Genomic DNA, 24,644 nt, shown 5'->3' with positions numbered 1-24,644 from the left:
CGTGGAGACCCCGGCCGTGCCAATAGCCCACGTGTGGAAGAAGGTGCGGGCTGGGTCGTGCCTTCCCCTCCACACGCAGCCACATCCAGCCCCGGGAGTCCCCAAGCATCCACACGCGTCCGGGTCCCACGTGCACGTTCCTCCCTCCTTCCCCCCTTCCCCCCCCCCCCACCCCCCCAACTCCAACTCCGGCCAACACCCACCGAGGGCCGAAGGCAGCCTGTGTCCCCTTCTCCTCACACAAGTCAACTTCAGCAAGGCTCTTTGGGCGCGGGGTGGGGGTGGGGGTGGAGGTTGCGGGTGGGGAGCGAGAAGCTGTGCCCCCTCACCTCCTTTTTGGCCAAACCCCAGGGGCACGGTGTTGACATCCTGGAGATCTCCTTGTTCCCCCGCCCCTTGCCCCAGAGTCCCGGCGGGTGTCCTTTGGGCCCTGGGTCCAGCAGGTGCACTCGCAGACGTTGGGTGCACGGAACCGCAGAGCGCCCTGGGTGCGCTCTCGGGTGCCTTCCCAGAGGACGGGAACTGGGTCACGCGGGCCCCGAGGCCGAGGAGGAGGGCTGCGCTGGGCTTCGCTGGGCTACCGTCGATACCCAGTGGGGAAAGGTGGGCCTCGATGGGGTGACTGTGGTGGATGAGGTCCTTGTGGGCGTAGCGGTCCCGGGCGCACACGCACACCCTCCCCCTCGGTCAGGGTTCCCGAGATGGGCGCCGTGGGGGCCCGTGCCGGGGACTCTGTTTGGCGACCTGACCTGACAGCAAACACCCGGGTTCGGGGGCACCTGGGTGAGCCTCCCTTGGTGCGGCCCCGTCCCCGACGATCGATCGGGGCGGCTCACGTCTCTTGGGACCGGACCCTTCCTTCCCCGTGCGGGTCGTTCCTCCCTCCCTGTCTCTGTCTGCGTGTCTCTGTCTCTTTCGTGGCCTTGCGTGGCTCCTGCTTGCGCTTTGAGGGTCCTCGGGGCCTTTGTTTGTGGTCAGAACGACATCCCTCGGGAGGGTGGCAGCCGGTGGAGAATGGAGATGCTGGGTTTCCAGCCGGACTGGAGGGGCAACTAACTGTCCGGGAGCCTGCTTGGATGTCCCGGCAGCCCAAAGTGCCCGGAATGACCCTTTTGGACTTGAGGCCGGCCAAGGGTTCGTGTGCGGGTGCCAGGAGAGAATGTGCGGGCACAGGCCGCCTCGGGAGGGGCGGTGGACGTTCGTGGCCTTCCCGGACCGCCCGCCGCTGCCGCCGCTGTAGGTCCCTTCGCGTGGGCCCGTGTCCGTGCCCGCGTGCCTGGACGGTGCGATCGCACCACGGACTCGCCAGCGCCAGTGCCGGGCTGTCTTGGGGACGACGCGTCCCTTTGCGGGAACGCTTGGCTCCAAGGTCAAAGGACAGAGCCCCTCTGTGCGTGTTCTTTCTCCCCTCCCACCAGACCCAGGCCCCAGGCCCCAGGCCCCAGGCCCCAGCCCTCGCCCTCGCCCTCGGGGGCATGAGTCTCCCCAGCGAGCAGGGTCTGTGTCCAACCGGGTGTCGTTCGGCCAGGGTTGGTAGAACTGACGCGCGGGAAGGGACCGGAAGGTCTCTGGGGACGTGGAGACGAATATGGCGGGGTGGGGGGAGGGGGGAGGAGGCTGGCTGCTTTCCACAGGAGGGATGGAATCTTACATCCACTGGCTGGCCTAGGAAGAACGAGGTGCTGGGCCACAGGCTTGGGAGAACAGGCGGCTCCCGTCTGCAGGGCAGAAAGCGAAAACGTTCCCCGAGGGTTGAGGATGGACAAGTGTCTCGCCGGAGGAGAGCAAGTGACCTGGGTCCGTGTGGTTGTCAGGAGTCCCTTTATGCCCTTGGGCACACAGACCGGGGTAGAAACAGACATCCGCCGTACACCTTTATGAGCTCTTGCTGCGGGCTGTGTGGGCCACCTCCTGAGGGCGAAAAGCATGACGTCCAACTGTGCCGAACTCCCCTTTCACTGCGGGACGGTGTGGGCGTGTCAGTCTGCATGCGTGTGTGTGTGTGTGTGTGTGTGTGTGTGTGTGTGCGCGCGCGCGTGCGTCTGTGTGCGGGAGTGTGTGTCCAAGCGTGCTTGTGGTGTGAGTTGAGGATGTGTGTGTGTGAGCAAGCGAAGGAGGGAGGGAGTGTGTGTGGTTCTTCCTGGTTGGAATGTGCCCCAGGCACGAGAGGCGGGTTGTCAGGGTGCCCTTGAGAGGTCTGCGGTCAGGTGTTGGTCGTAGGTTATGGACCGATGAACGGGAGAGAAGACCACCGGCCCTGTGCGTTGGCCTTGTTACCGCCGTGCCAGAAAAGGCACGGGTCCTGGAGAGCGTGGGCACACCTGGGTGCTGCCCATGCCTGGCCTTGGCTCCCGTGGGAGCTGTCCAGGGATGGAGCCTGGGGCAAGCGTGAGGCCGCTTTGGCGTCAGTGGTGCGGCTCCAGGCCGCCCTCCCCAGTGACCCGTGGGTGCCACCGTCCGCGCCTGAATCGCGGGAGTGCCCCAGGGGTGAAGGGCCAGGTCCTCGGACCCGTACGTCCTGTGGCCGCGGGAAGCGGACGCCAACGTTGACGGCACGGCTCCTGCCCGGGGGCCGGCGCAGACCTTGGCGTCTGGCTGCTAGAGGCTTCGGGGTCACGTCAGGCTGGCCCGTCGGGGAGTCCTGACCGAGGATGCCCGGGTGAGCGTGTACCCCCGTCGGGCACCGACTGGCTGGATAGGGGTGGCCCGGGCGCTGGGTCCACGACCAGTGGGTCTCCTGAGGTCTCCTCCTGCAGGCCTCCAGGGGTCGCAGTGGCGCCCCGGAAAGGGTCAGGGCCAGCGCCGGGAGCCTCGGGGAGCCTCGATGCGCCGGCCTCGCGTTTGCTTTTGGGTCCGAAAGCGGGCTACATGGAGCCAGAGGGGACAAGGCTCCGCTCCCCGGAGCCTCAGGAGCCGGAGTGCTCCCCCAGGTGGCAGAGACCTGAGAGCCGCCATGTTGGAGCCCGGGGTGGACAGGGCCCGGCCTTTTTTCCTCGGCAAAGGGCGGAGGGAGAGGACCTGGGGGAAGGGCGCGTGGACATTCGTGGTGCAATACTGCCATCAAGCGGAACTCGTTGGCCATCCAGGCTTCCTCTGGAGGAGAGGCCTGGGAGCAAAGTGGGGAGTCCCGGGCGGGACAGAAGGGGCCGCCGTCCAAAGGTGCCCGGTCCTTTTGGCAGGCTCTCCACCCTGGTCCTTTGGTGACCGGCTGCGAAGCAAGCGTGGCATCCGGACGCAGACACAAAGGCCACTCCTTGCCATTGCCCTCAACACTCTCACGGGACGTTGGAACCAGGTGGCCCAGAGAGTGACCCGTGTCAATGCAGATGCCTGGCGGGGGGTGGGGGGGTGGGGTGGGGTAGGGAGTAGACCACTCCCCAGACAGACACGTGGACAGACAGTTGAGTGCGAGATCGAGATCGGTGGTGCGCGGCCCCCGCCAGAGACCGTGTTATCCCCGGGCGTTCGCATTGCAGCTGCCCCGTGTGTGTGTGTGTGTGTGTGTGTGTGTGTGCGTGTGTGCGTGTGTGTGTGTGTGTGTGTGTCTGTGTCGGGCGGCCGCTTCCTGGGCCCAGGCCTGGGTTTGGGGGGCTGTGGCGGGTCGTTTGGGGGGGCGAGGGGTGCAGCGGCGGAGCGAAGGAGGAGGGGGGCTGCCGCCACTTCTACTTTGGCTCGCCCTGGCTTCTGGACTCCGTTCCTCCCCACACCCCGCGGGAGCCACCTGCACGTTCCTCACCCCCCACCCCCCACCCCCCAAGACCAGCTCGAGGTCCCTGGACACCGGCTAGGCGGGGCCCCACACCTGAGCCTCACGGTGGGACACAGGGACATCGGAGTCCCGCCTCCTCCCCCAAGGCCAAGTGGCAGCAGCCCTCCCAGTGCCCGTGCCGTGCCTGTCTCGTGCAGGGCTTCTAGCCCCCACCTGCCCTCCCCACCCCGGCCCCGCCGGGGCCGATCCTGCTCTTGCTCCCAACGGAAGGGACACGCGGCCAAGGGCTCACGGGCCAAGGGCCCAGCGCCCCTTGCCCCGGCCGGCCCGGGGTGCTCCTGGCCGCTTCGCGGCGGCTTCCAGGACTCGTCCAGTCCCGCCCAGACATGGCGGCCACCAGGGTCCCTGGCCCTGGCTTCCCGTGCCCGACCCGCAGGGGAGCCGGTTCTGGCGCTCTGTCGCGCCACCCGTCTCTGGAGCCTCCCGGGTCTCCCGCCGGAACTCTGCGCCTGGGAGTGGGGGGGGGGGGGGGGGGTTGGAGGGAGGGCCCATCTCGTCTCCCGCCTGGGACTTCACTCACAGGGAAGCCACAGCGCGGGGCTCACGGGATGGCCAACGAGTTTCGCTTGATGGCAGTGTTGCACCACGAATGCCCACGCGCCCTTCCCCCAGGTCCTCTCCCTCCGCCCTTTGCGGAAGAAAAAAGGCCGGGCCCTGTCCACTCTGGCTCCAACATGGCGGCGCCCTCGTCTGGGCCACTTTGTGGTAACAGCTCCGCTTGTGTGGTGGCTCCGTGCAGCCGAGCCTGGTCCCCTCGGCAGCAAGGCCCGGGCCCCTAGGCCCAGATGCCCACTCAGGCAACCGTCCGCCTAGGCCGCGGAGGAGCCTCACGCTGTGGATCACAGTGCCCGCCCGCCCTTACGTGGAGACCCCGGCCGTGCCAATAGCCCACGTGTGGAAGAAGGTGCGGGCTGGGTCGTGCCTTCCCCTCCACACGCAGCCACATCCAGCCCCGGGAGTCCCCAAGCATCCACACGCGTCCGGGTCCCACGTGCACGTTCCTCCCTCCTTCCCCCCTTCCCCCCCCCCCCACCCCCCCAACTCCAACTCCGGCCAACACCCACCGAGGGCCGAAGGCAGCCTGTGTCCCCTTCTCCTCACACAAGTCAACTTCAGCAAGGCTCTTTGGGCGCGGGGTGGGGGTGGGGGTGGAGGTTGCGGGTGGGGAGCGAGAAGCTGTGCCCCCTCACCTCCTTTTTGGCCAAACCCCAGGGGCACGGTGTTGACATCCTGGAGATCTCCTTGTTCCCCCGCCCCTTGCCCCAGAGTCCCGGCGGGTGTCCTTTGGGCCCTGGGTCCAGCAGGTGCACTCGCAGACGTTGGGTGCACGGAACCGCAGAGCGCCCTGGGTGCGCTCTCGGGTGCCTTCCCAGAGGACGGGAACTGGGTCACGCGGGCCCCGAGGCCGAGGAGGAGGGCTGCGCTGGGCTTCGCTGGGCTACCGTCGATACCCAGTGGGGAAAGGTGGGCCTCGATGGGGTGACTGTGGTGGATGAGGTCCTTGTGGGCGTAGCGGTCCCGGGCGCACACGCACACCCTCCCCCTCGGTCAGGGTTCCCGAGATGGGCGCCGTGGGGGCCCGTGCCGGGGACTCTGTTTGGCGACCTGACCTGACAGCAAACACCCGGGTTCGGGGGCACCTGGGTGAGCCTCCCTTGGTGCGGCCCCGTCCCCGACGATCGATCGGGATGGCTCACGTCTCTTGGGACCGGACCCTTCCTTCCCCGTGCGGGTCGTTCCTCCCTCCCTGTCTCTGTCTGCGTGTCTCTGTCTCTTTCGTGGCCTTGCGTGGCTCCTGCTTGCGCTTTGAGGGTCCTCGGGGCCTTTGTTTGTGGTCAGAACGACATCCCTCGGGAGGGTGGCAGCCGGTGGAGAATGGAGATGCTGGGTTTCCAGCCGGACTGGAGGGGCAACTAACTGTCCGGGAGCCTGCTTGGATGTCCCGGCAGCCCAAAGTGCCCGGAATGACCCTTTTGGACTTGAGGCCGGCCAAGGGTTCGTGTGCGGGTGCCAGGAGAGAATGTGTGGGCACAGGCCGCCCCGGGAGGGGCGGTGGACGTTCGTGGCCTTCCTGGACCCCTAGCCTTTGTAGTTGGGGACAGGAATCTAAGTTGAAAATTTGGTCACGTGTTGTCAGTGGGGGCGAGGCTGTGCTTGCTTTAGCCTCAGAAAGCGGAGCTGCTCCTGTATAGTTACTGATATGTCTGCATGGCCATATTGGAAGTAGGGTTGATAATGCCTGCTCTCATGTTTGTTTGTTTGTTTTTAGCAGTGAGGTATGTGAGGGGATCTGGGGAAGGGCTCTTGGACATATTCTGTACAGTACTGCCATCAACCTGATCCCACTGGTGTTTTCATTATTCCGTGTTGGCTGTTCCTGCAGGAGTGATTGGATTTCAAGTTGCGTTCTCAAATTGGACATAAATTTGGACTTCTTGCCTCCCCTCATCTGCCTGAAGGTTGGTAGTTTTTCCTGGGCTCCCCCTGTGGTTTTAGTCATTTTATCAGACTGAGGAAGAAGCCTTATTGCTTTGTGAGTCAAGCCCAGAAATTCAAGGGTTGAGACCCTTGTTTCTCCTACTTCTAGAAGGCAGTACTAGAGTGGCTGTAGTAATGGGAATGGAGGAAAGAGTTTTGACCGGGGGCATTCCCCTTTTCTCTCTGTGTTTTTGGCACATTCCCCTTTCCATAGGAGTAAGAGCATGAAAGGCCTGGGGGTATAGACCTCTCTGGAATCCTCACTCTTGGATATGCTACAACCATTTTAAAGGTTGTCATGGGCACTCGCAGCATGGCTCCCTTTTGGGCAGCATGGAAGCAGGACCTGTAAAACCATTAGATACTTAGATACATTTGCACATGTGGATGTTTCCCATTCTTGAATTTCCTCTTCTATGCGTCTAGAGGTTTAGTTTGGCATAGTCATGTAGTTGGCTGGTTACCTATGTTTAGGCTCCTTTCTGACCTCCAGATTAACTCTTTGGGCCCCTGTCTATTTTTGAACCTTGAGAGCTCCATGAGAATAGAAGTATATGTTTTGGGTCCTACAGTCTTCTTGTAGGGTTGTCAGACCTTTCGATTTTCGTATTGGTTTCCATTGTTCATCACAGACCTTTGTGTCTGCCTGCTTGAATCCTCTTGGTCAGACTGGCCTTCCAGTGACTTCTTATAATTTCTGTTGTGATAGTGCCCTGCTCCCCATTGTTTGGTGGTGGCCAGAATACTGTGCTTACACTCATCATGTTTCTTGAGGCCTTAGAAAACCCTAGACAGGCAATGAACTGTCCACAAATGTATTCTTGACGGTCACTGTGGTGTCTCAATGCAGTGTCATTGCATGTTTTTTTTTGTTTCGTGAAGGCAGTCTACGTGAATACTACAGAGGTCAGGTCCTATGTGGTGGAGCACCAGACTTTGAGGCAAACATTCACCAGCCCAAAGTCACCATGATGGTGACTTCTTGTGTTAGCCAGAATGGACCCAGGTGGCATTTGTTGTTGTTGTTTTTGTTTGTTTGGTTTTTTTCCTTGTTAGCTAAGGGTAGAGTGAGAGCAGTTTGCGTGGAAGAATAGTCTGGCATTTCTGGTGCCATACTGCTACTGATAATAAATAGAGAGTTAGAGCTCACAGTCACGTTGCTCCTGAGGAGGAGTGACAAGAGTGAAGTATAGGCCACGGAAGTGGGTCCCCAGGATGTCAAATGCCCCACTAGGCCCTGGGGAAAGTGAAGCCCAAGATCAGGTGAGGCCTTGGAAGCTCCAGAGACAGGCAGAAGCAAAATCACAGAGCGTGGCTTCTTGGTTGGCCTTTTATGAGAAGCCAAGCTTCAAAACCTTGAAGCAGCCATGTCTGTGCCAGTCTAGAGCAATTCTCTCTGAAGGAGTCCTGGTCAGGGTTTTGGGGGCATTTGGCCACATTTACCTTACCCTTAGTGCATAAGCAACTTTGGCCTGTGTGGGCCCAGTGCTTTGGAAGCCTCTAGTGGCACCTGAGGGCCAAGCCAAAGACTAGCGAGAGCTCTAGTGTCAGACTTCCATCGCAGCTATAGATAGGCCAAGTGATGAACCTCTGTTGAACTCAGGAGTAGAGGTGGAGCCTGACTTCACAGTACCAAAGAGGCCTGACACAGAGTAACAGTCCCGTGAGTCCAGAAGAGAACTACCTTCACCAGGGCAAAGGAGTCAGGCTTGATGGAGACCTTCTGACCCTAAAATGGAATCAGCAGCTGAGGTGCCATCACCTGGGGTCTCCAAGGATTCTGGCACAGGACTGTCTCCAGAGCTCCTGGAGCCACCTCCCCAAGAGCAGAGAACAGGAGAGGAACAGAGTAATGAGGACACCCTTGGCCATTCATTTGCATTCCTTAGCTTTCTTAGCCACCTTCCCCAAGAAGCACTGTGACTCCCATCCGGAATGAGAAGGAATGGCCCTGGCATCCATTCAAGCCTGGTTGGCCAGGTCTCAACCCCATGCTCCCCTATGCAGCTGAGGAATCAAAAGGTCTGAAGACATTGCCCAAAAACTCAGAGCTGTTGGGTTGAAGGAACCCAACCCTCCTCTTCCCTAGATGTGCCACAGATCAAGCATGTCTACCAAAGACAGGATCAAGACACATACTCCCAGGCACACAGCCTTTTCCTCTAGACCCTGACTGTCCTTACATACAGCCCACTTCTGGAAGAACATCTGGGGTGGCGCTTGCCCTTTGCTTAGCTCTTACCTGTTGGCTGTCAGTAGGGGAGCAAGTCTCCAGGCTCTACTTTTCTCTGCACACACACCCTCTGTTTTCACCCTTACTGGAAAAATTCTGAAACCTGCTCCTTGACTTTTATTTCATACCTGTGAGCCACCTGAAAGTGGCTAGCTGCCCTATGTGGGCTGACCCTTCTGGGGTCAACTTTCTTTGCCAAGCCTTGGGTCCAGGTCCCGACTTATGATCTGATTGGTCCCCGGTTTAAAGTGGTTTTGGGGTGACTGGCTGGCTCAGTAGAACATGTGACTCTTGATCTCGAGGTCATCAGTTCGAGCCCCACATTGGACATGGAGATTACTTTAAAAACAAAACCAATAAAATATAACACTTGAGGCACCTGATTGGCTCAGTTGGTAGAGCATGCAACTTTTGATCTGGGGGTTGTAAGTTCGAGCCTCACGTTGGGCATACTTAAACCAACAAAACAGAAAAATAACATGGTCTTAGTGTGCTCCTCTGGCCAGGGCCAATGTCTGCACCCATAGAACATGGACCCTGTGTGGGAAATCTCAGGCATCTCCTCATAGAAGAGGGCCCAGGTCATGCACCCCTACACTGAGAGAGCGAGCCCAGGGTGTTTCTGGGCTGCAACATTTCTGACAAGTACTGCAGGAAACAGACCTGCATCCATCCAGTCAAGAGAAAGATGTACTGAACTTTGTCCTATCTTCTCATGTTCCATCCCATTATATCCTGAGTGGGTATCCACACCCTGTGTCATATGTGAGAAGTTAGGCCTTCTTGGATACTGTGGGGCATGGCACCCAGCCTCTTTTACATGGGAGACAAAATACAAAAGTCATAACTCCTGCTCCAACCTACAACTTGAGTTGCTCTTCCTTATCTGAGTCTAGTACCAGATAATCAAGAAATTCTCCATCCTGTCTGCAAAATGCTGCCCCTGAGAGGGTGGCCACTTCCTACCCTTTCCCCTGTTTATGTGGTTTTTGAGCCTAGAGCTTCTGGTCCAGGGTTCCCCATGTCCCTGAGACCCCAGGGAACACACTGGCCTCTGCATTAAAGGCAAGGATTGACTGGCCAGACATCCTGGAGTGGGAGGCTTAGTAATTTGTTTTGTTAACATGGTGGCTCTCGAGGCCACGCCCCCTCAGCCTGGGGAGACGAGAGGCCTGAGGTAGGCAGCCTGGTACACTGGGGCTCCTTGTTGGGTGAGCCCAGTTCCATCCACCCTGTGTCACTTCTCCAGTGATTCTGGAAGTGCACCCATTCGCTTTGTCCAGCCCAGAATCTTGTGGGTGTCTCAAACCCACCCTTCCTCCCCTCACAGGCTTTCCTGAGAAGCACAGACAGGCGCTGCAGACTCTGCTCAAAAAGATTCCACTTGATGGCACTCTTGTTCCAGGAATGCCTTCCCTGGTTGCTCTGGGGCCTTCCCTCCCCCACTTAGTGTGTGAAAAAGGGCTCAAGGAGGCTCAAGAGTTATCTAACCCCAAGTCGGGTTGGCTGTACTGGGGTGTTGGGAGGTACTACTGTCTCTTTTTGGGGGGTTTCTTGGTGGTGGTAGGAATACACCTCTAATGACATCCACAGGAATATGTGCATGTGTAGATCCAGTTCCACATCTCTCTAGGAGTTTTATGTGCACAGTTCTTGGGAGCAAGGACCGATTTTTCTCTGTACACTTGTGCGTTGATGTCCAAATGGGCAAATATAGGTGGAATTCTCACTTTCCAAGGACACTGATTTGTAGCAGTAGGTATCACGATGACCTGGATGTCCCCCATTCTCCTTGAGGTATTGCCTCTCTCCTGTGCTCAGCCAGGTACTACATCTAGCTTAAGTGCTTGGGAGCAGGCCCTAGAGGGAATAGGCCATTGTGGCAGCAAGAGGAACTGACAAGGTCAAGTTCAGGTTAGAAGACAGAGAAGTGGATTACCTAGGCTCACTCGAGGAGTCTCAGGCAGTCATTCTTCCATCGTGTCCCAGGATGATTGTGGGTGGGTGCAGGACGTTGGGGTCCATGGGACAGGCGTAGAGCCCAGTGACTCCATCCACATAGATGACCTGGGTGAGGGCCATTTTTCAGGGAATCCTTCTGGGAAGCCATCCTTGGTAGTGGGTATTCTACCCTCAATATCCATGTTCATTCACCATTCATTCATAAATACATATATATACATAAATGTGTGTTTGTGTGTGTATATACCTATACATCTGACCCTTGAAGAACGTGGGTTTGAACTGCATTGATCCTGAATTGCAGGACTCTACTTAAATATGCAGATTGTTTTAAATGAGTATGGTACAGTATTGTAAATGTGTTTTCCTTACGATTTTCTTTTTTAAATTTATTGTTATTTTTAAATTGTTAATTCTAATATAATTAGGTTATAGCATTATATTAGTTGTAGGTGTGTAATATAGTGATTGAATAATTGTGTATATTATTTAGTGCTCATCAAGATGAGTGTACTCTTAATCCCCTATCACCTATTTTACCCATCCCCCCACCCACTTCCCATCTGGTAACCATGGTTAAGAGTCTGGTTTTTTGTTTCTGTTTTTTTCTTTGTTTTCTTTTGTTTTTTAAATTTTACATATAAGTGAAATCGTATTGTCTTTCTCTTACCTGTTTCAGTTAGCATTATACTTCTAGATCCATCCGTGTTGTTGGAAATGGCAAGATTTCGTTTTTTTATGACTGAATACTATTCTACTGTGTGTGTGTGTGTGTGTGTGTGTGTGTGTGTGTGTGTGTGTATGTGTCCCACATTTTCATTATCCCAATGGACGCTTAAGCTGCTTCCATAATTTGGCTGTTATAAATAATGCTGCAGTAAACATAGGGGTGCACATATATTTTTGGTTAAATACCCAGCAGTGGAATTACTAGATTATATGCTAATTCTATTTTTTAAATTTGGGGGAACTTCCATACTGTTTTCCACAGTGGCTACACCTGGTTACATTCCCACCAACAGTGCATGAGGGTTCCTTTTCCTCCACAACCTCATCAACACTTACTGTTGCCTGTGTTTTTGATTTTGGCTATTCTGACAGATGAGAGGTGATATCTCGTTGTGGGTTTGATTTGTATTTTCCTGTTGATGAGTCACATTGAGCATCTTTTCATATATCTGTTGGACATCTGTATGTCTTCTTTGGAGAAACCTCTGTTCATGTCTTCTGGCCGTCTTTATTTTTATTTTTTATGTTTTTAAAAAAATATTTAGTTATTTTGGGGAGAGTGCAAGTGGGAAGGGGACAGAGGATCCCAAGCGGGCTCTGTGCTGACAGGCTTGACAGCAGCAAGCCCAGTGTGGGGCCTGAACTCATGAACCGTGAGATCATGACCCAAACCAAAGTTGGACAGTCAACCAACTGAGCCACCCAAGTGCCCCTATTTTTTATGTTTTATATAATTTATTGTCACGTTAGCTAGCATACAATATAAGAGTATACAGTGTACTCTTGGCTTCGGGAGTAGATTCCCCTGTGATTCATCACTTACATAAAACGTCCAGTGCTCACCCCACCAGGTGTCCTCCTCAGTGCCCATCACCCATTTTCCTTGATCCCCCAATCTCCCACTCCCATCAACCCTCAGTTTTTTCTCTGTATTTAAGAGTCTCTTATGGTTTGCCTCTCTCTCTGTAACTATTTCTTTCCTTCCCTTCCCCCAAGGTCTTCTGTTCAGTTTCTCAAATTCCACATACAAGTGAAAACATAGGATACCTGTCTTTCTCTGACTGACTTATTTCACGTAGCATAATACCCTCCAGTTCCATCCATGTTTTTGCAAATGGCAAGATTTCATTCTTTTTCATTGCCGAGTAGTATTCCATTGTATATATGTATATACCACATCTTCTTTATCCATTCATCAGTTGATGGACATTTGGGCTCTTTCCATAATTTGGCTATTGTTGAAAGCACTGTTATAAACATTAGGGTGCATGTGCCCCTATGAATCAGCACTCCTGTATCCTTTGGATAAATTCCTAGTAGTGCTATCGCTGGGTCGCAGGGTAATTCTACTTTTAATTTTTTGAGGAACCTCCACACAGTTTTCCACAGTGACTGCACCAGTTTGCATTCTACCAACAGTACAGGAGGGTTCCCTTTCTCCCCACATCCTTGCCAACATCTGTTGTTTCCTGAGTTGTTCATTTTCGCCACTCTGACTGGTGTGAGGTGGTATCTCAGTGTGGTTTTGATTTGTATTTCCCTGATGATGAGCATTGTTGAACATCTTTTCATGTATCTGTTGGCCATCTGGATGGCTTCTTTGGGAAAGTGTTCATGTCTTCTGTCTATTTCTTCAATGGATTATTTGTTTTTCAGGTGTTGAGTTTGGTAAGTTCTTTATAGATTTTGGATACTAACCCTTTTTCCGATATGTCATTTGCAAATATCTTCTCCCATTCCATTGGTTGCCTTTTAGTCTTGTTGATTGTTTCCTTTTCTGGGCAGAAGCTTTTTATCTTGATGAGGTCCCAGTAGTTCATTTTTGCTTTTATTTCCCTTGCCTTCAGAGATGTGTCAAGTAAGAAGTTGCTGCAGCTTAGGTCAGAGAGGTTGTTGCCTGTTTTCTCCTCTAGGATTTTGATGGGTTCCTGTCTCACATTTAGGTCTTTCATCCATTTTGAGTTTATTATTGTGTTTGGTGTAAGAAAGTGGTCCAGTTTCATTCTTTTGCATGTTGCTGTCCAGTGTTCCCAGCACCATTTGCTAAAGAGACTTTTTTCCATTGGATACTCTTTCCTGCTTTGTCAAAGATTAATTGGCCAGGGCACCTGGGTGGCTCAGTAGGGTTAAGCATCCGACTTCTGCTTAGGTCATGATCCCATGGCTCATGAGTTTGAGCCCCGGGTCAGGCCCTGTGCTGACAGCTCAGAGTCTGGAGCCTCCTTCAGATTCTGTGTCTCCCTCTCTGTCTACTCCTCCCCCACTAGTGCTCTGTCTCCCCCCCCCCCCAAAAATAAACATTAAAAAAAAAAGATTAGTTGGCCATACATTTGTGAGTCCAATTCTGGGTTCTCTACTATATTCCTTTAGTCTATGTATCTGTTTTTATGCCAATACTGTCTTGATGGATAGCTTTGTAGTACAGGCTAAAGTCCGAGATTGTGATGCCTCCACCTTTGGTTTTCTTTTTCAACATTACTTTGGCTATTTGGGGTCTTTTGTGGTTCTATACAAATTTTAGAATTCTTTGTTGTAGCTCTGAGAAGAATTCTGATAGTATTTTGATTGGAATTGCGTTGAATGTGTAGATTGCTTTGAGTAGTGTTGACATTTTAATAATATTCATTGAATCCACAGCATGGAATGTTTTTCCATTTCTTTGTGTCTTCTTCAATTTCTTTCATAAGTTTTCTATGGTTTCATCGTACAGATCTTTTACCTCTTTGGTTAGGTTTATTCGTAGTTCTTTTGCAGTTGTAAATGGGATCGATTCCTTGAATTCTCTTTCTGTTGCTTCATGATTGGTGTATAGAAATGCAACTGATTTCTGTACATTGATTTTCTGTACTGTGACTTTGCTGAATTCATGTATGTCAGTTCTAGCAGTTTTTTGGTGGAGTTTTGGGTTTTCCATGTAGAGTGTCATGTCATCTGCGAAAAGTAAAAGTTTGGCTGCTTCTTTGCCCATTTGGATGCCTTTTATTTCATTTTGTTGTCTGATTGCTGAGGCTAGGACTTCCAACACTATGTTAAATAACAGTGGTGAGAGTGGACATCCGTGTTGTCTTTGTGATCTCAGGGAAAAGCTCTCAGTTTTTCCCCATCGAGGAGGATGTTAGCTGTGGCCCTTTCATATATGGCTTTTATGATGTTAAGGTATGTTCCTTCTATCCCGACTTTCTTGAGGTCTTCTGGCCATTTTTAAATTGGATTATTTGAGGTTTTTGTGTTGTGTAAGTTTTTTACATATTTAAATACTAACCCTTCATTGGATGTGTCATTTGCAAATCTCTTCTTCCATTCAGTAGGTTGTCTTTTAGTGTTGTTGATTGTTTACTGTGCTGTGCAGAAGCTTTTTATTTTTATATAGTCCCAATAGTTTAATTTTGCTTTTGTTTCCTTTGCCTCCAGAGATAGCTAAAAATATGCTGCTACCGTGGATGTCAGAGACATTTCTGGTTTCACATCTCACATTTAGGTTGTTAATCCATTTTTACTTTATTTTTGTGTACGGTATAAGACAGTGGTCCAGTTTCATTCATTTGTACCTGGCTGTCCAGTTTTCCTAACACCATTTGTTGAAGGGAATGTCTTTTTCTCATTGCATGTTCTTGCCTCTTTTTGTCGAAAATCAATTGACCATACAGTGGTTTATTTCTGGGCTCTATTCTGTTCTAGTGATCTATGTGTCTGTTTTTATGTCAGTACCGTACTTGTTTGATTACTACAGCTTTGTAGTATATCTTGAAATCTGGGATTTTGATACTGCTAGTTTTGTTCATTTTTTTCTTTTTTTCCAAGATTGCTTTGCCTATTTGGGGTCTTTTGTGGTTCCATACAAATTTTAGGATTATTTGTTTCTAGTTTTGTGGAAAATATTGTTGGTGTTTTGATAGGGGTTGCATTAAATATGTAGATTGCTTTGGGTAGTATCAACATTTTAACAATATTTGTTCTCCCATGAGCATGGGATATCGTTGCATTTGTGTCAATCTCTTATGATTGTCTTAAAACATTTCTTCTAAAAAAATTTTTTTTCTGTTGTAAGTAACACGTACAAAATATGTGGTAATTCATTGTTTATGTAATAGGAGAGATTTCTGGTCAACATTGGTTATTAATAGTTAGGTTTTTGAGGAAGTGAAAAGTCCTTTTTGGGTTTTCAACTCCAGTAGTGGGTGGCTGGGTCTGCACCCCTAACCCTGGAGTTATTCAAAGGTGAACTGTATATAAAAATCTCCTTCTGTACTTCACCCTCTAATCGCTTTGCCACTGAAGAAGGAAATGTCTCCCCGTCGAACCAGAAGTTCTTACCGTTGAATGATGACCACTCCGATTTGTCTCTCTGCCTTCCAGATTCCTCCCCACAGTGGGAACCACATGTAGTATTTGTCATGTGTGGTTTTGGAGTTGAATGCAAATGAAATCCAGCAGACCCATGTGGCATTTTACATTTCGCCGGCTCTCCCATAAAGCTCCTGTAGTAATAATACTTTTTTTTTCCAAGTAGGCTTCAAGCTCAGCGTAGAGCCCAATGCTAGGTTCAAACTCACAACACTGAGATAAAAACCTGAGCTGAGATCAAGTGTCAGATACTTAACTTGACTGAGCCACCTAGGCACTCCAATCTTTTGCATTTGGCTGTTCTCGGAGCCCATAAATTCCCTGGCTTTGACACATCTCTGCAGAGTAAATGTGTTCTGTTTCATCTTCTCTATTTGTTTCTGGCAAATACCCAGTGTAGGGTTCCCTGCTTTCTTCCTGGGGGTACAGGCCTAGGTTATTTCGCTTATCCCTTCTCTTTGGACACTAGGCTCTCTTTCTTCTTCTTTTTTTTTTTTTTAACTTTTAAATGTTTATTCATTTTTTAAACAATTTTTTATGTTTATTTATTTTTAAGGGGAGGGAAGATGCAGAGAGAGGGAGACACAGAATTCGAAGCAGGCTCCAGGCTCTGAGATGTCAGCACAGAGCTCGATGCGGGGCTCAAACTCACGAGCGGTGAGATCATGACCTGAGCAGAGGTAAGACACTTAACCAATTGAGCCATCCAGGTACCCCGGATGTTTATTCATTTTTGAGAGTAAGAGACAGAATGCAAGTGGGGAAAGGGCAGAAAGGGAGACACAGAATCCAAAGCAAGCTCCAGGCTCTGAACTGTCAGCACAGAGCACAATGCAGGGCTCGAAGTCACAAACTGTGACATCGTGACCTGAGCCAAAGTTGCACGCTTAACTGACTGAGCCACCCAGGCACCCCTTCCTCTCCTCTTTTCTATTCAACTTGGGATTTTGACGTCTGTGGTAGAAGGCCCCGCTGCCCTCCAGTCTTCCATGTGGACCTCTGTCTATGCCTGAACTGGAGTCTGTCACTGGAGAAGAACTGGGTCCTCAGGCTCTGTATATCATCTGTCTCAGTGTAGGTGGTTCACCTCTCTCGACTCCACCGCCAGTACCAGTAGATAGCCACAGACCTTTGTGTCTGCCTGCTGAGGTCCTGCATTCAGAGTTACCTCTCAGTGACTAGGAAGGATGTCCAGGAAGTGCAGGCCCTGCTGGACACAGGTAGGGAATGGCTCTGCCTCTGCGCCCATGCTCAGTGTGTTTCCCAAAGTCTAAGGCAATCATGGAGTGCTAAAGTAACAGCCAGGGGTACTTTCAGGTCCTCTGCTAGGGTGCCTAGTAGAGGCGCAGTCATTGCTTTTTGGTCATAAAGATAGGCTAAGAGGTTGCTAGAGAGACCAGGCTCTGCAGGTTGGAGCACTAGACTTTGAGGTGTGGTTCCAATCCCATGTGGTCAAGATGTTTAACTACTGTAAGCCGGGCTAGACAGAGATGGGTGTTTTTTCTTCAGGAAAGGGTGGAGGGGTGGGGGGCAGGTTGACATTCCTGATGCAATACTGCCATCAAGAGGAAATACTTTGGGGCACCTGGATGGCTCAGTTAGTTAGGTGACTCCTGATCTCAGTTCAGGTCTTGATCTCAGGATCCTGAGTTCAAGCTCTGCATTGGGCTCCATGCTGGGTGTGGAGCCTACTTAAAGGAAAAGAAAAAAAAAAAGAGGGATCACTTTGCAGATTCCACAAACCTTGCACCATCACTTCCTGAAGAAGAGTGACAAGGAAGTGAATTGTACAAGAAGGGAGAGTGTCCCTGAGAGATCAAGAGATTCACTGGTCATGGGGTGAGCATGGCACAGGGCTGAATGGGGCCATGGAAGCTCCAGAGATAGGCGTACCAATTCAAGGATTATGGTCTGAGAGTCTAGTGGGTCTAGCACAGGAAGCCAAAGTTTGGGACTCTGATGGCCACCATGTCTGAGCAGGACTAGAGGAATTTACTATAAAGGAGCCTAGGCCAGGAGGCTGTGGGCATTTGGCCACGTGTCCCAACCTCTCCTAGAGAGATCAGGTTTGTTGTGCTTGGGCCCGGGGTCCTGGAAGCCTTCTTGGGCATGATGAAGCACAACCAAAGACCACCACTGGAGTCCCGCTGCCATTGGCGGCCATAGAGACTGGTTGAATGACATTCATCTGACCAGCTCAGAAATAGGATGTAGAACCTGGCTATCTGTTCCCCGGGTGGGAGAGGGGAGCAGTGATGAGGCCCAGTGAGAGCGCAGAGTCCAGAAGAGAACTGCCTTCACTCGGACGACGGAGTCAGGGTTGAAGGAGACCTTCTCCTGAGCCCAAAATGGAACCAGCAGCTGCAGGGCCATTCCCTGGGGTCCCAAAAGACTCTGGCACAGGCCTGTCTCCAGGGCTCCTGAACCTACCTCACCAGCAGCAGACAGGAACAGAGCTGAGTAGAACAATGCAGATACCCTGGCCGTTCATTTGCATATTTCGGCTTTCTTGACCACTTTCCCCAAGAGGCCCTGAGGCTGACTTCTGCAATGAGAAGGAATGGCCCTGGCTTCCGTTCAAGCCTGGTGCTGCAGATCTCAGCCCTGTTCTTACCCCACAGCTGGGAATCAAGAGGTCTGAAGTCACTGCCTAAAACTCAGAGCTTGGGAGCTGAGGGAACCCAACCCTTCTCTCCCCAGATTGGTCACAGATCAAGGTTATCTCCCAAGGACAGTATCAAGGCACATACTCCCAGGCACACAGCCTTTTCTTCCAGACCCTGACTATCCCACTTCTGGAAGTACCCCTGGAGTGGCTCATGCCCTTTGCCTAGCTCTTACCTGCAGGGTGTCAGTAGGGGAGCAGGTCTCCAGGCCCAGCTTCTCCCTCCTCACACACTCCTCTTGGAAGCACGCTGAAACCCACTCCCTTCCCCTTAATTTCATACTCATGAGTTGCCTGAAAGTTTGTCAGGCTGCCCTCTGTGGGCTCACCCTTTGTGGTCACCTGTCTTTGTCAAGCCCAAGGTCAAGGTCCTGACTTATGTCATCTGACTAGTCCCCAGTTTAAGATGGTCTAGGCCTACCCTCTGGCCAGGGCCAATGGCTGCACTCACAGAGATTTCCCAAGGAAGAGGACCCAGGTCATACACCCCTACAAGGGAGGGCTGGAGTGTTCCCGACAAGTAGTGAGGAAAGCTGACCTGTATCCCTTCAGTCTGGAAGATGCTCATCTCCACATACTGGTCCCTGTCCCATCTTCTCCTGTCCTATCCCGAGTGGGTCATCACACCCTCTGTCATATGGGACATGTAGGGCTTTTTAGGTTAACCTGGGACCTGGCATACAGGCTCTTTTAAGCAGGAGCCAAAGTACAAAACCTAGAACTCTAGCTCTAACCTGCAGTGCACCTGAATTGCTCTTCCTGGTCTGGGTCTAATACCAAATAATCTGGAAGTTCTCCATCCTGCCTGCAGAATGCTGCCCCTGAGAGGGTGGCCACCACCTCCTCTTTTCCCCTGTTTCTGTGGTGGCAGGGCTTGGAGCCTCTGGTTCTGGGTTCCTGGTGGCCCTGAGGCCCCAGGGACCCCACTGACCAAACTTGCCTCTGCACCGAGGGTAATAAGGATCCACAGGCCAGCTGCCCTGGAGTTGGAGCTTCAGCTCCTTGTTTTGTAACATGGAGGCTGCCGAGGCCACGCCCCCCAGCCGGGGGAGGCCTGAGTCCTGGCAGCCCAGCGCTGCTGGTTGGCAGAGCCCTGCTCCATCCACCCTGTGTTGCTTCCCCACCAATTCCGGAGGTGCGCGCCATCGCTTTGTTCCACCTATAATCTTGCGGGTGTCCCCAAACCCACCCTTCCTCCCCTCACAGGCCTTCCTCAGAACACAGACGGGCGCTGCAGGCTTTGTTCAAAGAGGTTCCTTTTGACGGCACTGTTTCTTGCTCCAGAAATGCCAACCATGCTTTTGGGGCCTTTGTGGATGAAAAAAGGCTAATGAAGGCCTAAGAGCCTTCTGATCCCCCAAGTGGGGTTGGCTATACTGGGGTGTTGGTGGAGGTGGTATCTCTTCCTTTTGGGCTTCTTGTTGGCAGTAGGAATATACTTACAATAACATGCAGAGGAATATGTGCATGTGTAGATCCAATTCCACATCTCTCTAGGAGTTTTAAGTGCACATTTCCTGGGCATGGGGATCCTGTTTTTTTCGGTATACTTGTGGATGGACGTCCAAATAGGTCTATTTGGGCAGAATCCTTGTTTTCAGATACTGATTCATAGCAACAGGTGGCACGAGTTCTTGATGTCCCTTTTCTACCTGAGGTACTTCCTGTCTTCTGTGCTCCTCCAGCCTAAGGGCTCAGAGCAGGCCATGATGGCAGCAGGAAGAAATGACAAGATCCAGGTCTGGTTAAAAGAAGGGAAGTGGGGGGTGGCACCTGGGTGGCTCAGTCAGTTAAGTGTCTGAGTTCGGCTCAGGTCACTGATCTCATGGTTCGTTGGTTCAAGCCCCAGAACGGACTTTGTGCTGACAGCTCAGAGCCTGGAGTCTCCTTTGGATTCTGTGTCTCCCTCTCTGCCCATCCCCTGCACGCACGCTTTCATATGCTCACTTGCTCTCTTTCTCTCAAAAATAAAAAAATTAAAAGAAGAGAGGTGGATTGCCCAGGCTCACCTCCAGGAGCCTCAGGCAGTCACCCTGCCATTGTGTGTCCCTGGATGATTGTGGGTGGGTGCTCAGTGTTAGGGTCCACGGGACAGGTGGAGAGCCCAGTGGCTCCAACACATAGTCAGATGACCTGGGTGAAGGCCATTGTTCAGTAGCCCCTTCTGGGAAGCCATCCGTCAGAGTGTGTCTGTATTCCACCTGCAAAATCTATATTCGTTCACCATTCATTCGCTTGTAAATACATACACACAGAAGCGTGTGTGTGTGTGTTAGATGTACAGTTGACCCTTGAAGAACATGGGTTTGAACCACATTGATCTGAATTGCATAAGGCACTTAAATATGCACATATTTTTAAATAAATGGAATACAGTGCTGTAAATGTATTTTCCTTATGCTTCTCTTAAAACATTTTTCTCTAGCTTTCTTATAAGAATGTAGAAGTGACACAGATAACTACAAAATGCGTGTTAATTGTTTACATAATCGGAAAGGCTTCTGGTCAGCAGTTGTTACTAGTAGTTAGGTTTCTGGGGGGAGTGAAAAGTTGTATGTGGATTTTCAACTGGGCAGGGGCGCTTGTCAGCTTCCAACCCGCACGTTATTCAGTGGTCAACTGAACTTAAACTTTCCCTTCTGTACTTTTCCTTGTAACTGCCTTGGAGATGCCAGTGGGGAAAGAAATTTCTCCAAATCAAAGCAAAAATCCTTACCCTTGTGTGATGGCTACTCCCAAATTGTCTCTCTGACTTTCATCTTTCTCCCCACAGTGGGGACCATATGTAATTTTTTCATGAATTGTTTGGGGGTTCAATGAAAGTGAAAGCCAACAGACACAGAGGGCATTCTCCATTTTCTCTGCTCTGACCCCATGAGGCTCTGTAGTAATAACACTCTCTTGCGTTTGACTGCCTCACAGCCCATAAGTCCCCTGGCCTCCACACACCTGTACAAAATAAATGTCCTGTTACACTTGATCTTTTTTATATTTCTTTTGTAACAATAACCAGTGTCAGGTGCTGTGGGTTCTTCCTGGGTCCAGAGGCCTAGGTTATTTCAGTTGCCCTTTCTCTGTGGAACTAGGTTCTCTTTTCTTTCTTTCTTCTCTTCTCTCTTCAACCTGGGGCTTGGGCATCTGTAGTACGGTGTTAGTCTGCCCTCCCATCTGACCTGTGTGTGTCACCGTCCACTCCAGAACCTGGGGGCCATCACTGGAGAAGAGCTAGATCCTGAGGCCCCATCCATTGTCTCTCTTGGTGGGGCGATTTGTCTTTCTCTTGACTCCACTGCCAGTGAGTGGGCTCTGCTGCAGCCCTTAGTGTTTGGCTGCCAGGTGTCTCCCATTTAGGCTGCTCTCTCAGTGATCGGGGAAGGTTCTGGAAGTGTGTGCTCTGCTGGGCGCTGGCTGTGTGTCTCTTCCTTACCGTGATTGTGTTTCTGGATGTTTGAGACAAATGTGGAGTGCTAAAGAAATAGCCGTGGATACCTTCAGGTCTGCTGGTAGGGTACCTAGGTGGGGAGTCCTTGCTTTTTTGTCATGAAGGTAGGCCAAGAGGATGCTAGAGAGAGGAGACCATGCAGAATGGGGCGCCAGACTTTGAGGCTTATATTCCCTTTACCCCAAAGTGGCCAAGATGGCGAGCCACATTGTGTTAGCCAGGCTATACACGTTGCCCTTTTTTTTTTTTTTTTTTTTTTTTTTTTTTTTTTTTTTTCTGTTAGCAAAGGGTGGAGGGAGGAGGCTTGGGTTGGAGGGGCAGGTTCGCTTTTCTGGTACAATACCGCCATCAGGAGGAAATGCCTTGTAAATCTCGCAAACTCTGTACCGTCACTTCCTGGGGAAGAGTGACAAAGGAGTGAAGTGTGGGAGAAGGACAGTGACCCCAGGAGGTGAAGAGGTCCACTAGGCACGGGGGTGAGCACGGCGCAAAGCTGAGTCAGGCCGTGGAAGCATCAGAGACAGGGACAGGATCTTGGTCTCGGAGCCTGGAGGTCTAACACAGGGAGCCGAGGTCTGGGACCCTGGTGGCTGCCATGTCTGGACGGGACTAGAAGCATTGGCTCCAAAGGAGCCCAGGCCAGGGGGCTCTGGTCATTTGGCCACGTGCCCCTTCCCTTAGGAGAGAGAGCACATTTGGACTGGGTAGGCCCAGAGCCCTGGAAGCCTCTCTGGGCATGGTGAAGCCCAGCCAAAGACCACAGCCGGAGACCCGCTGCCATTAGTGGCCATGGAAAAGGGTGAATGATGTTTCCCTGACCAGCTCAGAAATGAGATGTAGAGCCCGGCTCCCAGTGCCAAGGGGCCTGAGGCCCAACAAGAACACACAAGCCGAGTCTAGAAGAGGAATGGCCCTCACCACAACAAAGGAATCCAGTTGAGGGATACTTTCTGAGCCTAAAATGGAATCACTTAGCTCTACTGCCTTCTCCTGGGGGCTCCATGCATTCTGCTGGGCCTGCCTCCCCACGTGCAGAATTGAGCAGAGCAGTGCCCACACCCTGGCCGTTCATTTGCATACTTCCGGCTTTCCCAAAAGCTTGAGATTCACTATAGCCAAGAGAAGGAATGGCCTGGATTCCATTCAAGCCTGGCTTCGCAGGTGTCAGCCCCATGCTCCACCCCACAACCCCCCAGCCCCCCACCCCACCCCCCTGCAGCTGGAGAATCAACAAGAGGTGTGAAAACACTGCCTGCAACTCAGGGCTGTTGGGCTGAGGGAACCCAACCCTTCTCTCCCCCAAGTTGATCACAGATCGAGCATATCAGCCAAGGACAGGACATACTCCCAGGCACACAGCCTTTTCTTCCAGACCCTGACTGTCCCTATAGCCCACTTCTGGAAGAACCTTTGGGGTGGTTCGTGCCCTTTGCCTGCCTCTTACCTGTTGGGTGTCAGCAGGGAGCAAGTCACCAGGTTGAGCTTCTCCCTCTTCACACACCTCTTGCTTTCATCTTCCCTGTAAGGGTGCTGAAACCAGCTCCCTGCTCTGCGTTTCATGCTTGTGAGTCACCTTGAATTTTGCCATGTAACTTTATGTGGGTTGAACCTTTTGTGCTCAACCTTTTCTCATCGCCTTGGGTCCAGGTCCTGACATATATGGTCTGATTTGTCCCTAATTTAAAGTGGCCTCTGTCTGCCCAGGCCGATGGCTGTACCACAGAACATATACCCCATGTGGAAAATCCCAGGTGTCCCCACAAAGATGAGGAGCCATTTCATACACCCATACACTAGGAGGTTGCCGTGGCACAGGGCGTTCCTGGGCCACAAAGTTCCTGAGGCATGTGAGGAAAGTACACCTGGATTCTCTCACTCTGGGGGATGACGTCCACCTCAAGGTACTGATCCTGGTCATGTCTGTTTCTGTTCCCTCCCATCCTTAGTGGATATCCACACCCTCTGTCATATGGGACAAATTTGGGTTGTCTAGGATACTGTGAAGCCTGAGAGACAGATTTTGTTTTTGTAGGAACCAAAGGTAAACAATCCTAGCTCTAACTTGCGGTACACCACATTGCTCTTCCTTGTCTGGGTCTAGTATTACGTAATCAGGAGATTCTTTATTCTGTCTGCAAAACGCTGCCCTGACAAGATGGCTGTCCTCTCCTTTTTTTCTTCTTTCTGTGGCATCTTGGACTAGACACTCCAGTCCTGGGTTTCTTGTTGCCCTGAGACCCTAGAAGCCCCACTGGCCGAACTTGCTTTGGACTGAAGGTGCTGATCCACAGGCCAGATGACCTGGAGTAGGAGCTTTAGCTCCTTGGTTCTTAACATGGCGGCTGCCGAGGCCACCTGCCCCCACAGCCTGGCCAAGCTAGCATTCTTTCCGCTGGAGCTGGGCTCTATCCATCCTCTGTGGTTTCCTCACTGATAATGGAGGTTGCCAGGCTGCTGGGTCTTCTCCAGAATGTTTTGGGTGTTCCAATCCCACCCTTCCTCCCATCATAGGGCTTCCTCAGGGCATCCACAGATAGCATCTGCAGGCCTTGCTCAAAAAGCTTTCACTAGAGGTGCCTGGGTGGCTCAGTCGGTTAAGTGTCCGACTTCGGCTCAGGTCATGATGTCACAGTTTGTGGGTTCGAGCCCCGCATCGGGCTCTGTGCTGACAGCTCATTGCCTGGAGCCTGCTTTGGATTCTGTGTCTCCCTCTCTCTCTGTTCCTCGCCTGTTTGTGCTCTCTCTCTCTCTCTCTCTCAAAAATAAATAAATGTTAAATTTTTAAAAAGCTTCCACTTGATGGCACTGTTGCTCCTGAAATGTCAACGCAGGTTTGCAAAGGGCAGCCTCTCAGCCTTTTGAGAATCACGAAAGGCCCGAGGAGGCTTAAAAGTCATCCAGGCGCTTCAAGTGGGGTTGGCTCTGCTGGGCTGTTGGGGCACGTCATGGTTCTTTCTTTTGGGTTTCTTGCTGGCAGTGGGAATATACATATAGACATCCAAGGAATACATGCATCTGTGGA

The 24,644-nt window shown here is 51.8% G+C and overlaps 1 long non-coding RNA gene across 2 annotated transcripts in view; it reads left to right on the top strand.

Annotated features, from left to right (window-relative positions):
• Window positions 1-24,644, top strand: part of LOC125157193 (uncharacterized) — a 60,774-nt gene that overhangs the window by 26,749 nt on the left and 9,381 nt on the right. The window contains exon 3 of one of the 2 annotated variants that reach the window (XR_007148897.1): window positions 6,153-6,228. The exons of the other annotated variant lie outside the window; for it this stretch is intronic. This is a non-coding gene — a long non-coding RNA (uncharacterized LOC125157193). The remainder of the gene's footprint in view (window positions 1-6,152; window positions 6,229-24,644) is intronic. 2 annotated transcript variants of the gene reach the window in all.

The sequence above is a fragment of the Prionailurus viverrinus genome, chromosome X (assembly GCF_022837055.1).
Source record: "Prionailurus viverrinus isolate Anna chromosome X, UM_Priviv_1.0, whole genome shotgun sequence".
Lineage (NCBI taxonomy): Eukaryota > Metazoa > Chordata > Mammalia > Carnivora > Felidae > Prionailurus > Prionailurus viverrinus.
The sequence above is the reverse complement of the archived record's forward strand: the minus strand, read 5'-3'. Positions and strand labels throughout refer to the sequence as shown.